A 17,912-nucleotide genomic window follows, 5' to 3' on the forward strand; every position below is an offset into this window, starting at 1 on the left:
TCTTTTAAATCTAACAGAGCAGACCTTGAGGGAAGATCTCACCACAATAATTTTGAGAATTATAGGAGTACCTGAAGGAGCAGAGAAGTGTAACCTCCTAGAATTTCCCTCCCGGCTCCTTCAGAAGTGCTTAGTGTGTTGGATGTTTTTAAATTTGATTTAGAGAGAACACATAAGTCCCTGGCTTCTAAGTCAGCCTCAAATGCCAAACCTTGTACACTGATTGTCAGATTTCTCAGATTTACCGTAAAAAAATATAATGCAGCTAGCTAGTGGAAAAAAGAACCGGGTTGGGGATGCCACAAAATAATATAATGATTTTTCAAGGTTTTGCAATAGCTGTGGTTGAACAGAGATCAGCCTTTAGAAGAGCAAAGGAACTTGCCAAGCAGCAAAGGCTTAAATATTTTATAAAGTTTCCAGCTCGGTTTCATGTCAAGGTTGGTGAGAAAGTGAATCTGTTCCAAAAGCAGCAGAACATTTTAACTTTTGGGACATGTAGATCAATTTTCATCAAATGGCTGAATATGAAGTGCTTCAGCTGAGGAGTCAAGGGAACACCTCATCCTGAACTGATCTCAGGGGAGTGTACTGACTGTGGAAAGAATGTATTTAAATTGAGTATTAGCAATCTAAAGTGTCTTTGTGATGGGGAATTAATGAAACATTTGAAAACATCCCTAAATGGACAGACCAGCATGAACCATTTGTCTGTGATTATATAAGGTCTATGTATTAATTCAGCACCGACATACACTTAAGCAATCACCATGGGACCGCACATCTCCTTGTTGCTCTGTAGAAATTCAAGGGCTACAAAACCACTTTTAAAAATGAGCATCAGTGGGAGACTGTGCTGTGTCACAAGGCCTTACTGCTGGTGTCCTCAAAGCCCGGCAGCTTGACATCCCATGTGCTGGAAGCACAAGAGGCAGCTCTCCTCCCTGCAAGGTCTCATGGAAAGCTGCACAGGAACTGAGCAACATAATTGTACCCCCTTTGGACCAACAGAGCAGAGTAGAAGACCAACATGGGTTGCTGAGTTATGTGGACAGTGATTTCTGCCCTCCTATTACCTCCACCTCACTCCCTCTGACCCTGCCCTTTCCCCCATCTCCTTTCTTTCTCTCCCTCAATGCCCTCCCTCCACCCCCTACTTCTGCAACCTCCTTCCCCTTGTTGCCCCATCCCCCTTTGTCCTGAACCTTCCCTCAACTTCTTCAGTCCCTTCCCCCACTCTAACACCTTCTATAAGCTCAACCCCCCAGTACATGAACATGAATTATGAAGTTAATATAGGAGAGTCACTTGTTCAATTGGATTGTTTGTTGCGTTCTGTGGTACAGTAATTTACAGATTGTGGGAGCAGTTAGCAGGAAGGGAAACAATGTTTGATTATAAACTAAAAGGTGGAGGGACATGTAACCCTGGGAAAGAAATCCCTGCAACATACAACATGTCATTCAGTGCACCAAGCTGCATCACCATGTTTGGTTTGGCAAACTGAAAATAATATAAAAGAGGGGATAATATACTGGCATATCAGGTTGAGAACTATTACGTTTGTGGAGTGTGGGCTCCCCTTCTATCTCCTTACAATGTAGTTACTACTTTGTGGTATGGAAAAACCAGGATTCCTGTTAAAAAGAAGAAATAAATAACACATACTGGTGTGATGTTTCACTCCATATTCTTTATGAAAATATGCGTATGATATGAATATGATATAACTGATATACTTTACGCAAGGTGGCTCATGTGAGATATCATTGAAAAGGTTATGATTTACTGAATGTGATTATCCATTTTGTATGCATGTATCAGTTCTGTACCTAAAGTTAGAAATATGGACTATCTAACAATTACAGCTGGGTATGTATTGGGAAGGCATACATACCCACCAGATGATAGGCCATCAGATTTGATGAGCCATCAGGAAGGAAGATCAGGAAGATACTAATCTCTCTCCCTCCTGGGAGGCATCTGGGGATGTAACTGTGACACTACTAGGTCAGGTGGTCTTGTCACCTGATACTAAACATTACCTGGGACTTCTTGTAACTTTCCACTGAGAGGTCAAGTTTGGGAAACAAAGGATTCCTGACTTATGTAAATCCTATTTAAGGGTGGGGAGGAAGGCAAACAGAACTCCTCCTCTCCATGGCCTGTTTGCTCAAGAAGAAAGACCGCTAAAGTCACCTAAAGGGAAGGAGCGGGGGGAGTCCAGACTGAGACAGGGGTCCAGTCTGAAAAGAAAGATGACTGGAACTCTGAACCACAAAAACTTTGCAACCTGCCTAAAATAACCTTTAGGGTAAGAAATTACATTTTGTAACCTGTTTTTTAAGTATATTGAGCTTGGCTTGTGTACTTTGGTTTATTTGCTCAGTACTGTAATCTGCTTTGGTCTGTTTGTTACCCCCTTTACCACTTAAAATCTGCCTTTCATAGTTAATAAATTTATTTCTTGTTTCTAATCTAACCAGTTTATGTACAATTTCTAACTGGAGGGGGGGTAAGAAGTCATGCACATCTCTCTTCACATTGAGGAAGAGGGCGGATTTTTATGAGCTTGCGCTGTGCAGATTTTGGTTTATCTCCCAAAAAGGGATGTGCACGTGAGTGCTGGGGGAGTCCTCTCACACACAGCTGACTTCAGTCTGTGTCTGTGTCTACCTGTGTGTGTGTGCTGCAAGAGGCTGAAAAGACTAATTTAGCAAAGCACGGAGATGGAATGCAGGCTGACTGAGCAGGAGAGGCTCAGTGAAATTCCAGTACATCATGTGGCATCCCAGAAGGGGAGTCCAACCCATCACAACTGGGGGAGCCCCAGACCTAGATGGTGTGTCTCCCCATCTGCCCCCCTCTGGCATTTACAATTAGTGTAGTTTTGTTGATAGTGTCAAATATTTGCTGATTGTTGCATTTTCATTGGGATCTACTATGGTTGGTAATGTTACATTGTTATATATACACATTGTGTTTTTGCTTTATCTTGTCTTTTTGTACTCTTCCCTCCTGCTACCCGGAGCCCTCTCTTCCTTATTCTCTGGAAGTCTGGCAAGTGACAAGCATCTGGCAAGGTAATCCAAAATCTGAGGTAAAAGTGTTGGCATTGTTTCATCCATAGAATTCCCACCTCATGGATTTCTGTGTGGAGAGCAGGATGGGATATAATAGAATAAATGATGCAAACATTCCATCACCTTCGTTTGCAAGACTGCACATATAAAAATAATTCTTAACACAGCCAAATGGTCCTGAATCTTAATTTAATTTCCTGGAATGTAAAGGGTATCAATGCTCCAATTAAAAGAAAAAGGGTGTACTCATTATTAAAGAAAGCAAGGGGAGATGTAGTGCTTTTGCAAGAGACAAACTAGATCACAAATGAGGTTGCTAAATTAAAATGTGACTGGGTAGGAAAAACAGTGAATTGCTTTTTCTCATTCAAATCCAGGTAGCCATCCTATTTCATAAAGCACTGAGACAATTTCAGATAATCGGGGTAGACTTGAACTAATCATTGCTAATCTGTATGGGCCTATCCTTGATGATCCTGAAATCTAAATCATATGGCGAATCCCATATACCTACTGTGCTTGCTGGGGATTTTAATGAATAAACCTCAGCCTCATGATCATAAACCAGCCAAAACTAGAATGGCTCTGGTGTTGCACATTAAAGATCTGGGATTACTTGATATCTGGCATCTTACACATCTAATGGGAAGGGGCTATTCATACTTTTCTCTAGTACGTGGGTCTTATTCCTGAATAGATTTCTTTGTGATCTCCAAGGACTTGGTTAATTCTGTAATTGACTCCTCCATAATACAATTGCTGACTCTGATCATGTCTTATAGTTCTTCAAATAGCAACAGATCCAGATGAAAAACAGCTATATAGATGGAGATTTATTTCTTCACTTTTATTAGATCCACATTTCAACTTTTTTATTGAAAAAGAAAATGGCTTGTTCCTGGAGACAAATGAACCCCCAATATCTTCTAGCAGGCTATTGTGGGAGCCAGTCAAGGTCTATTTGAGAACTAGAATTATAAGTTTCGCATCTGCCAAGAAGAGGAAAAGTGGAGAAAATATGATAGCCCTTGTGAAAAAAGTAAAAGAGTTTGATTTGTCTTATGTCTCTACCCCATCTCTGGATTTGCAGCAATCCCTGCTTAACTGTAGATATGAACTCAATAAGCTGTACTTGGCACAGACTGAATTTGCCCTATTTTGACTCAGGCAGGACTTCTGGCAATCAAGTGAAAAAGCTGGCAAGTTGTTGGCATACCGCCTAGAACAAAAGACCTCTGCATGTAGAAACATAGCAATACATAATAAAATTGTAAATTATACATAATAAACATGGTAAATTATGTACATCACCTAAAGATATTAATAAAGATATCTTTAATTTTGATAAAGATCTGTACAAATTAGACAGCTAACCCCTCCACAAATGATTTGGATCACTTTTTCCAAAAATATTATATTACCGCAAATTACTGCAGCTCAGAGTAGAAACCTTGATATGCCCGTAATGGAGGATGAGTTAATTGAGGTGCCTAAGACTATGAAATTGGAGAAAGCCCCAAGTTTCCTGCCAAATCCTATAGAAACTTGCTTGACCTCCTCTTTGACATGCTTCAAATGTTTAATGAGTCACCCCTAGAGGGCACCCTTCTCCTTAGGCTGAGGGAAGCTTCAATATCAGTTATTCATGATGTTCAAATTATAGGCCAATTTCACTTATTAATAGTGATGTCAAAATATTGGCAAAAGTTCTGGCGATGTGATTGGAGAAGGTTTTGGGTTCTATCATACACCCAAAGCAAGTCAGGTTTTTCAGAGGGCATCATAACTCTGATAACCTTCAACAACTCATTGGTATTATAGCAGTGAAATATACGACCCTGAACCACAAGCCAGATTAGCCTTATATGCAGAAAAGGGGTTTGATGGAGTGGGCTGGAGGGATATGTTTTATATCCTACAAAAAATTGGATTGGATACATATTTAGTTTCTGGATCCAACTGTAACATTCTCACTCAAACTCTCACATCACAATCAACAATGTAACCTCAGATACCTTCAGCCTCCTCCAGGGTTCTAGGCAAGGGTGTAACAATGTATATTCCTCTTGACTTACTTATGCAAATCTTCTTTAGTATTATTCAGGATCAGAGGAGTGCATTGAGAGGAGATAGCTCATAGCCTATGTCAGCCTTAACCTTCACATCTTTTCTTATTGTTGAGACACAGGACTGATGGAGAAGGCCATATGGCATAAAAAGTTCAAGATTTGATAAATGAAAAGAAATGTCTAATAGGTTTCAAGAGCAGCTAATTACAGAAGCTTCTGTTCAGAAGAAGTTATTCTCAAAACAATAATGTAACAGTAAGAGATGAGAAGTAGACCTGTAAGAACTTGGTCTAGTGTTTTTGAGAGCCATTTCTTTCAAAAGCTGCTGCTCTCTGTTCACTATAAGTTCAAACTTATCCACAAAAAGTCACTCTTGGCTTTCTTGAAAAAGTTTGTGGATACTCTGCCTAATGGGCTGAAAAGCAAGAGAGCTTGTGATATTTATCTGTCCATTATTTTATCTTAGTGTGAGATCAGTCAGGGAGAGGAAAGAAAGCCCAGCAACAACTTTGTGAGCATTGAACCAAATGAGGCCCATTCAACATTTTGGCACCAGGCCTTCAATTTTTCCAGATGTGCCAAGTCAATGAACAGGCTGGGGAGAGCTGCTAGTGCATAATTAAGCTCTTCCTTTTTTTTTTCTTGGAGATTTCTCGGTTGACTTTAATTACACTCTCCCTCTGCTTGCGAGCTTGGGAAGTTGCTTTTTTTCAGTGAGCTTTCTCACCAAGCAGGTTTATCCAAGTTCTCACAGTTCTACTGATTACTAACAAAACAGATCAGGTTTCAAATACAGAGCCAGATGAGGAGTTATTTAGTGGGGAAGGGGAAGGGTGGGAAAGGTACAACAGTGATATGTTTTGTTTCTATTGCTGTTGGGTTGTCAGTGTCATTTAACTGCTATGTGCATCTCTCTGCATAGGTGAGTGAAAGTCCTGGAGAGATGTGATGTGAATGCAGCTGGGGAGTCAATAATAATAATACAAATAATTATTAAACTCTTTGGGGCATAGGCTGTCTTGTATGTTTGTACAGTTTCAAGCACAACAGGACTTTATTCTTGATTGGGGCATTGGGACACCACAATAGTAAGTAATAATAATAATTAAAATGTAATAGTTTTATCTAATAAAACACAAATTTACAAAACAAAAGCCACATCAAGCTCATCAAGGTGCATTTATACAAATCATAAAAAACCACATCAACATATTCATGTTATTATTATCGTCTCCCTCCCCTCTCCCCCCCGCCTCTTCCTATCTGTTGTTCTAACTTGTTTTGGGGCCAGATCCTCAGTTGATGTAAAATGGTGTCATTCTACTCATTTCAATGGAGCCATGCCAATTCACTCCACCTGAGGATATGGATTCTTATGTTTAAATGTAGGGTCCAATCCTGAAACACTGATGAATGTGAATAACTGTAGGGTCTAGTGAATAACCCCATTGAATTCAATGTGACTAATTGTGGGAGTAAAGCTGATCACCCATGTCCTGTATTTGCAGGACACATTGATTGTAAGCTCTTTGGAGCACCTTGTTTTTTATGTGTTCTGTAGAGTGCCTGGCACACTTTGGATGCAAAATGAAGCCTTGATTGTGCGTATTGGGGCTGATCCACACTCCCTGCAGTCAGTGACAAGGCATTCATGTACTTTGGCTCAGACACTTATGACACAGTCCAGAGATAAGGACAAGAAAAATACTGGGAGCCTGCAGGCCAGTGTGGAGGTGGGGTAGATCATTCCCACCCTCTTTAAGGCAACATTCAACACCTAGGGAAGTAAGGAGGGAGCAGTCCCTGTGCTTTCCTGAATGACGGGGCTGCAATTCTGCATGGCCATAATGCAGATGTGTGCAGTGAAGGCTACTTGCACCTTTTCCCCAACTCACACATACACACTAAATCCCCGTGTAAGGCCAGGAAGAATCTGGCCCTTACTAAATATCTAATAATGATTAACAACAACATGTGGTCTTAGTCTGAGCATGTGGTAGACTGGAGAATCTGTTACATCTATCTATTATGACCACTTATGCATCCACTCAGAGTGAAGATGTTTATCTTTCCTATGCTGCATAGAACACTAAAAAGAAAAAAAAAGGTCAGTCATAAGCTAAGTAGTCTTGCTTTTTTGTGGCTCTTGGCCCAAAGTATATGGTGGTTGGAAAAAAGTCAGAGCAATGCTACTTTGTACAGTATTATGTCCCTGCTTGAAGGCTGCTTTGAAGTTTCCCAACTGTACAGATTTTGAAGGTAAATGCTCAACCAGATGTTGAATGAATGACATCTGAGTTCCCGATTCCAAACTTAGATAAATAAATTCCCAGGGATCCAAAGAAGGACAAAGAGCTGCCAATGACTCAGGTTTAATTTTAACATTACAGTTAAACAAAGGCTGAGCTTTTCAGAGCTGCCTAAGGGATTTGAACACCCATTTCCCAATAAAGTTAATGATGGTTTTGAAAATCTTGGCCAAAATGTTCTCAAGGCTAGTTGTTTGCTTTGTTTTTTGTTTTGTTTTTTGCATGTACAAAGTATCAGGCAAGAAGCTGTTGGTAGTAACTACTTTTGCTTTTCATTATTATGAGCATGATTGTTAAACTTGCATCATGAATCTGCAAAGACAAATCAGGTCTATTTAGACAATGAACAAGAGTTCAAGAGGAACGTGTCCCCTAAGGAAGTCTGTGGGGGCAGTTGCCCACCAGAGAAGAATTCCACCTCCCCAGCTGTGATATCATTTAACAATGACAGCTCTCTGGTTTGTAACATGCAGCATATGTTTTCAATGCTCTCATTAGTAACTGTTTTCTATAGTGGTGATTTATAGCCAGATTCTGCTTGCCTTTCCTCCTTGTAGCCTCACGGCCTTCAGCAGAACAATTGCTATGAGTAAGGTGAGTAGGATTTAGCCCACCAAGGGGAAACTCTTTATGCTTCAGAGCTTAAACCTATCTCTAGGTTGGAAGCTTAGAAATAAACTTTCCATGTGAATGGATTATTTCATAACTGTTTGCTGCCATCTCTTGCATCTTTCTTTGAAGCATCTGATACTGGCCACTGTTGACGACAAGATACTAGATTAGATGGATCACTGGTGTGATCCAGTATGGTAATTCCTATGTTCAGAGCACTTTACTAAAATATTGCTCGGAAACAGCCTAAAATAGCCTTAATGTTTAATGGAACTGGGAAGGGAAGGGATTGGAGACATTCTCATCAACTCTGCTACCCAATTTAATATACTCTGAAATTTAAGTCCTAGAAAGGCCAATGCAGGTCAGATGAAAAGTACTAAATATATATACGCCTTCTTTCACATAAAAGTGCTATGTGGCCAGAAGGATCTGTATATGGCTAAAGGAGTGCATTACCTGTCCCAGGGGCAACAAAAATGAAGTTATCGTTACCACACATAATGAAAAATGAAGTGCTGGTCTCAGGCATCTGCAGCATTCACTACAGTGTTGTTGGTGGGTACTTTTTTATGTTCTAAAAGTTGGTCCAAATTATTTAGTTTCCAAGGCCTATATTCCTAAAATGTAAGTGCACATTTAGAAAATATTACTGCACATCTGTGCATAATTTTTTAGGTCCATGATACAGGAGGAACAGGTTAATATGGGACAGGCTGAAATTTAATGCCAACAGCAGGAGATGCAAAGAGGGCTATTGTCTTTGTTAGAAATAAATAAAAGCTGGAAGAAATTTTCATTAAATTGGAAACAGAATTATCCAAGGACTTTACAATATTAATTATATTCTGTAGCTCCAAAGCACAAATTTGCCATGATATAGTCTCAGTGATTACTGAGGACCCATGCTGTAGACGGCTGCAAATATATAACACAATGCTTGCCTTTAATACAAGAATACTAGAGAATGTTTTGAACCAAGTCTTCAGTTTTAACAAATGTTGAACAAGGGGTTTTATTTCTCACTGGAAATGAGAATGTTTATATTAAAGGCCAGATTTTTGCTATGGGCAAAGTGAGTGACGAAGAAAGATTGGAAATAAAATCCTGTGCTTGGTCTGGGTGAAGAGAACCCCAGGCAATAGGATGATCAGTTTCTGGTAGTCATTGTCAGCCATATTTCTAGGAACATTGGAATTGCCATACTGGACCAAACCAGCATCCATATAGTCCAGTATCCCATTTCTGATAGTGGCCAGTACCCCATGGTGGACAGTTATGAATAGCCTTCTTTTAGGGGCAGTTTCTTCCTAACTCCATAAGTTAGTGATTGTTGGAGCTGGTCAAAAATTGTAATTTCCATCTTGTGGGAAATTTTGATATTTAAACATTTGTTTTTACCTTTAACTGCGCAAATTCTGAAATTCATAGATGCATAGATTTTAAGGCCAGAAGCAGCCAATAGAAAGAAAAGTTTTTGCATAACAAAGAGTTCTGAACATTTGATTCAGAAATGTCAAAACCTTTCATTTTGGCATTAAACTGTGTTTGCCTCTGCTACCATAGTGGGAGCTATAGTGTGGGGTCTTTATACCTCCATAGTCCCCTATGAACCAGGCTCCCTGGCTGACTACATTTCCCATGATGCACCATAGCCATGGGACTCCCTTGATGCAGGGTGGCTGTTCAACCAAATGGGAGACTCTGGGGCATTGTGGGAGATGTAGTCCAGCAAGGAAGCCTGACCAATGGGTGAGAATGGGAACATGAGGAACCTGAACTACAGATCCTAGGAGACACAAGTTGATTTTGCTGAAACTACATCTTCCATTGAAAAAGCATGTCAGCAGAAAATTCCAAACCAGTTCTAGTGATTAGTTTATGCCCTGAAGCATGAGGATTTATATCCTCTCTTATATTAAAAAAAAAGTATCCAAGTGTAACTGTTGATTTTCTCATTAGCCATATAAATACCTAAACCGTTTTGTGAGAGCCACTAAATCCTAGCCCAATATGGTTCCTTGGCAGGTTAAAAGGCACGGGGGGGAAATTTTTTTTCAGTGAAGGTAATTAAACACTGGAACAGCTTACCAAGGGATGTAGTGGTTTCTCCATTGCTTGAAGTCTTTATATTAAGATGGAATGTTTTCCTAACACATACACTTCAGTTCAACCACAAGTATTGAGTTCAGTGCAGTTTTGATGATCATAATGGGTGCATTTTGACTTTAAAAAAAACTATAAACCTCTGAAAATTTGTCCACTAATCTCTGTAGCTTTTCCTGTTCTGATATTCTACTGTATGTTCCCTTCCGAAAATGGGGCTGCTGGAACCAAACCTCTCATTGGGCTGTTTAAAACTGCACAGTGGGTGGGATGTTACAATGTAATCTTTCCTCATGCTTTCTGTTTCTGCCCTTTTCCTACTGGAACTGCATAGTTTTTCGCCTCTCTGTCATGCAGCAATAGGGAGCATAGTGGTTTATAGCAGGGATGAAGACATGCATTATTTCCAGATCAGCAGTTAGGAGTGCAATTTCCCACTGTATACATGCAAATAGAGGTTTTTTGTATGGATAGAAAATGAACCTGCATTTTGTTGGCATTAAGGTTGCCAACTTTGGTTGGATGTATTGCTGGAGGTTTCATCAGATGACATAATCTTTAATTCCTGGAGACTCCAGGGCAATCCTGGAGGGTTGGCAACCTGTTGAAAATGTAGCTCTAGATGCTAAAGGTCTATTGTATGATCACATGCATGCAACAGTATATGCTTTGTTGCTATTGCATATTCTTGGCAACCATACACTTTCTGTTTCCTGCTGTCAGCTCACTCCTGGCCCTTGTTCCTGCCTCTGGGTCCTTGTTCCTGGTTTCCGCTCCTGGTCTCCTACTTCTTGCTCCCAATTCTTGGTTCTGGGTCCTGCCCCTGCTCTGGCTCATGCTCAGTCTCTTACTCTGATCCTTGGCCTCTGCTGCCTGGCTGTTGGCTCCAGCTCACCCCTGGATTTGGTATTCGGCTTCTGACCCAGGCTCTGATCTTTGGCGCTTGGTTCCTGGCCCCCAACTCCAGCTCACTCTGTGGACTTGATAACCTGGCTCCTGATTTGGGCTCTGGCCACTAGGCTTGATAATCTCTGTTCCAACCATTAGGCCAGCGCCTGTCCTCATCATTAGACAAGGCTGCCCGCAGCCCAGTCCGTAACAGAGTCCCAAACCTCTGTTCTAGGGTATGGCTCTTACCTCAGAGCCTGGGCGAGCAAACAAGTTTCCTTCACAGAGTCTCTCTTATTAGCTTGCCATTGTCCTGTCCAAGCTGAGTCCCTTGCGGCATCTCAGAATAAGTCCCCTTTCCCCCAAATCCAGAACTGCTTCATCTTCTTATAATGAAGCAGCTGCTTAAGGTTCCTTTCCTGCGCCACATGTCTCTGGTTGACTCTTTTAGCTAGCCTGCTCCTGCAGGGCTCTCCTTTGCTGTCACAGGAATGCAATAAATAGGATGTACCATACAACAAGTTACCTTCATTATGTAACAGTTGACAGATAGGTTGCAACCACAAAACAGGTGGGATATATTCCTTACAGTTCACCCACATATATTCTGCATTTACCGTACCCAAATGAGGCAGGAATAAACTGTCATGTCTGAATGGAATTTAGAATTATGATGTGGTTTTCCCTTCCATCTATGTTATTCAACAGTGGTTAAACCAAGCATTGTGCCCATTGGCTCCTCACTGCAGTCAGTCTGAATTTGTAAATGATTATGGTAAAGTCAAATCATTTCTGTGTTTCTGAATTTCTTCCTTCTGAAAGGTGAAACTCTGGGCATTCTTGACTGCTGGTGTGAGTAATCCGGGTACAATCCCCTATAGTTTTTCATGACACATGGGAACAGGATTACATGTTTCAAAAGCAGCTAGCACAGTTTCATAGATTCTTGGAAAATATGTCTTGCAGTCTGATATTCTGGATTGCTTATGTTTGCCTGATGATTTTTATAGATCTGTATGCATGTGTGTGTATATTTGCATTCATCTTTGTATTTGAGAGTTTTATTATGCAGTAATCACTTCACTGAGGGAAGAAATATCTTTTCTGCCTTCCTTGACCATCATTACAACATAGTTTGAGACAATCCATATTTGTGATGAGCTAAAAATGCCCTTTGGGGATCAAACTACATTTCCTCTGGGAAAACCTCTGTGCCAATATGGCTGTGGAATGAAGACAACACAGGTTCCTGCTTGACACATGACAGCATCTTGAACAGCTATATTTGCTGCTTATCTCAGATTCATCATGCAGATTTCATTGAGGGTTTCACCCTGAATCTTTTAACTGTTGACCAGTTTTCAGCCATTTCTGGACACTCTAGTTTAAATATGCAGGGCCAGTCAATGGAGCTATGACAATTTATACCTGCCAAAGAGCTGGTCCTCAGTGACTTCAATTAATTTACTCTAGCTTTATCCTTGACTTACTGAGAGCAATTCCCCCTCTTGTTTCCAGTCTTGTAGGGCTTAGCTACATGGGAGAAAAAAGCCCACAGTACTTACTTTACACTAGCTACTTTTCAATATCTCCTTGTGTGGACACTCTTACTGTGTACTAAGAGTTCCTTTGTGCACATTAGCTTAAAATACTTTAGAAGTGTACTAAACTAAACTGCCTGAGGACATTTTTAATGTGCAATAAGAATGTCCACATGGTGAGTTGGTGCAGAGTAGCTAGAGTGCTTTACATTCACATCCTCGCTTAGTAAGCACTAACTTCCCCATGTAGACAAGCTCACAGAATGTTGGACATATACATGAACATAGCAAGACCCTAGCCCAGGATTCTTGTGGCTTGCAAGCAGTGGCTATAGTATGAGGTGAGCTAAAAGAGAGGAGTTTCACTCCTGGAAAACCATGCTAACCTTTTCTCATTCAGAAAATGTTTTTTCACCATATGCAATTCTTTCTTGGTAGCATCTATTTGTATGAAATGAGCTAGATCACTATATAGGGGTTTGTCTTCTTTATCACGCTACATCGGCGCAGCTATATCAATGCAGCTGTGCCGATGTAGTATGTCTGGTGAAGAGATGCTATGCTGATGGGAGAGCGCTCTCCCAATGACATAACTACTCCACCTCAAAGAGAGGCGGAAGCTATGGTATGTTGGCGGGAGAGTGATATAGCACGGTGTAGATACCACTTTAAGTTGATCTAATTTATGTCGCTCAGGGGGTGGCTTTTTCACACCCCTAAGCGACGTAAATTGCATTGATTTAAGCGGTAGTGTAGACAAGCCCATATAGAATACACTGATGCCACATTTCAGTGATGGTTTAAACTTTGATTGCATTCCCTCTCTAAAAAGTGAAGTAGCATTGTTATAACTTAGATGCTTATCTTTCATCTGTCAGCAATTAGCCTGAGAACGTGCTTGTCCCAACAACTTTCTGATTTTGAACCATGGTGCAAGAGAAAGTCTTTTGTCACAGTGCATTTTGTTACTGATGTTAATCCATTCTCTCTGTTTGATCATTACCCATATGGATTGTTACTAAAATGGGATTATCTACATTGCTGATAGTGGAAACTAGAGAAAGATCTGGTTTATTTCTGGCTTGTTTCAAAGATGAAAATGGAATGAGTTAGCAGACAGAGGGTGTGTGTGTGTGTGTGTGTGTGTGTGTGTGTGTGTGTGTGTGTGTGTGTGTGTGTGTCTTTGTCAGTGTTCTGCTTGAAGTAGAATCAGACTTTCTGTAAGTGATTAGTATATATGAGTTCAGTGTGTTCAATGTTATGCTTCTAGTTAAGCCATATATTACCATACTAGAAGGGGCCACAAAAAGGATGGCATAATTTTTTCTTTTGTTTCTCAAGTGGTCCTCAGTTTACTTGGCTGGGCAGAGAGTTGAGGGACTAGAGAGGGATTTGAGAAGCAAGGAAAGCTGTAGGCAGACAGTCCATATTTTGAAGACAAAGTGTAGTAAACTGTAACACACTATTGCATGATATGGACTTTGTTTTAGATTTCTTCTCTCTCTTTTTTAATTTTTAGACGAAGAGGACCGTGATAATGACTTCACACCACCATTCACAGTCCCAGACATTGTACTGTATGCCTTACTGTTGCTCTGGGGGCTCCCTGTCTGGCATAATTTTAAATCCTTATGAGCCTTAGAACATTGAGCCTTGGAACCATTGATGATCATTCCCTGTGACTTCAGTGGAAGTGTGGCTTGAGTAGGGAGTGTGGGATCCAATCCTAACCTTACATCTTGTGAAATCCTGGATGGAGCAAGGTATAATTGTCAAATGGTAGGAAGTGTTTTCATTCAGCAGCATAGGAGCTCTGCCCAGCCACTGTTTTAAGCCACCTTTGGGGCCTCTCAGTCACTGGGGCAGCAACACAAGCAATCCAGAGGCTGGAAGGATTATCCAGAATAAATAAATAAATTTAACATGTGGTGCTACCAATGAAACTGATAACTGTCCATATGGATTGGAAGAAAGCTATTACCAAATCAAAAGGAGCTGTTTATATTATGGGATGTAAGTAGATGTAATAGGATGAAGTTAAGAACGAAACTTTAGGCTGAATATCAGGGAAAAAATCCTAATGGTGAGAGGAATTAGACTGTGGATTAGTTTTCCAAGAGAAGAGACAGAAGGCGCATTACTTGAGACAATTAAAACTTGATGGGATGAAGTACATTGTCAAGGAATGAACAAGTTAATTGGTCTTTTCCATCTCTAATATCGATCATCAGAGGAGTGCAAAAAAGGAAATGAATGACAAACTATTACCCTTGCTGTGGTGTATTTGAAGACTGTTAAAGCTGTAATATCTCACTTTAAATTCTCAGGTGGTTTCCTGGTCCTACTTGCAGGGTAGGTGGATCTGTAGGGAATGTGTGATGAGATTCTAGCAGCAGCCAGTCTGCAAATAGCCAGTCCAGAAAAGGTGGGGGTGAATTGTGCCTGTTTTATGGAGTACCCTGCTTTCTCCCTTTTTTTGTTCTTGTGAGTTAAAGCTCTGGATCTTAAGAAATAAAGTTGTGTTATGTTGCAACCTTCCTGAAAGAGGATTTTATGTTTATATCTAACTTCTCGGTCTGCTATGAATATAACACACTGATATTTTTCATATAAAAATGATTGCAGTTAGACAAATTGGAAACAGGAAGCACAGAAGACTATCCTCACTAGACTGCCCCATCAGTATTGACAACCAAGAGTATTGGATAGTTTCAGCTAAGGTTCATCTTCTGATGGGAGTTTTGGTTGTTTGTCTGAAGTGAACCTTATGACATTTGTTCAGCTCAGCTCTTCAAGTCAATCAGTTGTAATTATATCACTATCAGCTGTTTTGCATGTGTTAATGTGAAAATATTCCTTTCTGATTGACACACTTGTAAGAACAAAGCTGTTTGGCTATTTCATCACTGGAGACTTTCTGATGAGGGTTATAAAGTACATCCAATTGCCTTCAGTAGTGAGAACATCTGTGGCACTTGCCACTTTCTTCAGGGGCTTAAAAGGATTTTAAAAAGCAACCTGAAGGGATTCTTGTAAGCAATCTTCTCTCTTCCCTGATTAGACAATGCCTTTTGTAGGGTGAAATTATACTGCCCCCTTTATATGCAAAGTTTGCACATTTAAAGTGAATGGGAGATACACACTATACATGATGCTTTGAAAAGTAACTTGCCTAAGTCTTGTTATTATAAGGGATTTATTAGAACAGAAAATTAGAGAGATAGCTACTGGGTAGACACTGGAAACTCCTAGAAATGCTTCTTTGTCAATTCTCCCCTATATGCACAGAACTCTCAGTATTATCAATGAGAATTATATGCACAGGACAAGGGGAGAATAATATTTTGAATTATGCACCTGGGTGTTTAAAACTTGTTCCACCAGGTGTTTTGATGCTCCAGTAGCCAAAGGTAAAAGCTGTGGGAACATTTTCAATAAACATTGTGCCCATGTAGTGTATTTATGTATGCAAGACAGCTGCAGAAAGAAAGCCTCTGAGACAATAAACTGAGTGCTAACTCTGCTCTTCCTGTAGAATCTCTTTGAAAGCTACAGCAAGTCTGCTCTTTAATCAGTTTCCATAATAAAAATTATCTGTAAAATTTCTTCTGGAAGGCTTGTGAAAAACACTATTCTTTATGAAGGCACTAGCTGTGATTTGGGTTCTCAGCTGGATTTTTAGCACTTAATTACAGTTGAGGAGTGACACTAATGATAGAATAAAGTACCATTTTGTCTAAGTCCCTGTATTCAGATGCTTAGCACTTTCTCAAATAATTATACTTTAGGCTGAAATTTCTCATGTAGGTGCCAAATATAGAGGTACTTTAACAACAACAACAAAAAACTTGCTAAAATTCTGGTTTGGGCCATTCTGTCCAATTTATTGCTGAAATGTTTTTCCCTCACTGAGAACTCAAAAACAGATTGTCTTCAAACTTGCCATTTTTAATATGGATATTGAAATATCACCTAAAAACCAAGCCCATCAGACCCCCATTGTACTATGCACTACAAAAACATAGAGGGAAATGACCATCTCCGCCCCAAAGAGTTTAACTCTTACAGAGGACAGATTTTGAAGAAATTGCCTATAGAAATAATGCAGTTACAGCATAAAGACACTATTGTGCACCCCTTAGATAGGCAACCTTCACTAAGGTAAGTAGCAGTTTTGCTTGTGAAAGAATTGCAGGATTAGGCCCCAAGAGTTGATGATAACCTCCTGCTATTTAACTCCACACACACAAAAAAACAACAACCCAAAATTTTCTCACCCAACAAAATCCACAGAACTACATTATAAAAGTGAATGTGGAAGGGCCAGGGCTGGAGCAGCAGTAAAGAGAATTTACTGGAAGCTCAGGATTAAACCCCAACAACCCTCTCTGAGCCTTCCAGTGTATTTCAGAAGCTCTGGCTTAATCAAACTTGGCAGTAGCCTCTAACTACATCCCTGCTTTACTAGCAGTAAACTACAAGAATATATAAACCAAACAAAACACCTGACTTCTGTTACCTTAGACTCCCTCCCTGTGATACCTTCTAACCAGCCCACCACATACTCTCTCTTCTCTTAGAGCAACCTGGCCCCTCTACAATGTGCTGATTCTAACTAGGTTCAGCTGCATCTAATTAGCTCTCATGAGGGAGCACTTCCCTTCGTTGAATCTGAAGCCTGGATGTGAATTAACCCCCCAAATCCCAGACCACTTGTTGGTTCAGCTGAGCTTCCTCCTACTAGTATAACTGGGGTATGTTGTGGCAGAGCTGCAGGGTCTTCACAGGAAGGTTATTGTTGATAGAATGTCAGAAAAGTTTTAAAAAAACTCCACAGCAGATAAAACACACCTATTTATGCCTTTTCAAAACAAAAGCAAATCTTGGGTTAGGTTCATTGAGAGCTGCAATCCTGGCAAAGCTGGTACTAGAAATTAATATATTTTAAGGTCACAAGGGGTCATTATGATATCTAGAGCTGGAAAAACAATTTACAATGAATAATTTATTCAACCAATTTAATCCCCCTTTAAATGCCCTTTTAAAACTGCTAATCAATTTACAAAGAGACAAATCAGACTAGAAAGCAAAGAATCAATTTCCCACTCTCTCTTAAGATTGTCATTGTAATAGAAAAAACTATGGCTTGCCACCTATCATTTGTTAGTGGAGAAGAAAAGGTTAAAATGACTTGTGCCTATTTTGGTTCACTGTGGTGTTTTAACATGCTGTTTCAGGGCATTTTTCCACCTGTACAATGGCAATTTGTATAACATTGTATGTATTGAAACAAAACAACCAGAG

The sequence above is a fragment of the Chrysemys picta genome, chromosome 6 (assembly GCF_011386835.1).
Source record: "Chrysemys picta bellii isolate R12L10 chromosome 6, ASM1138683v2, whole genome shotgun sequence".
Lineage (NCBI taxonomy): Eukaryota > Metazoa > Chordata > Testudines > Emydidae > Chrysemys > Chrysemys picta.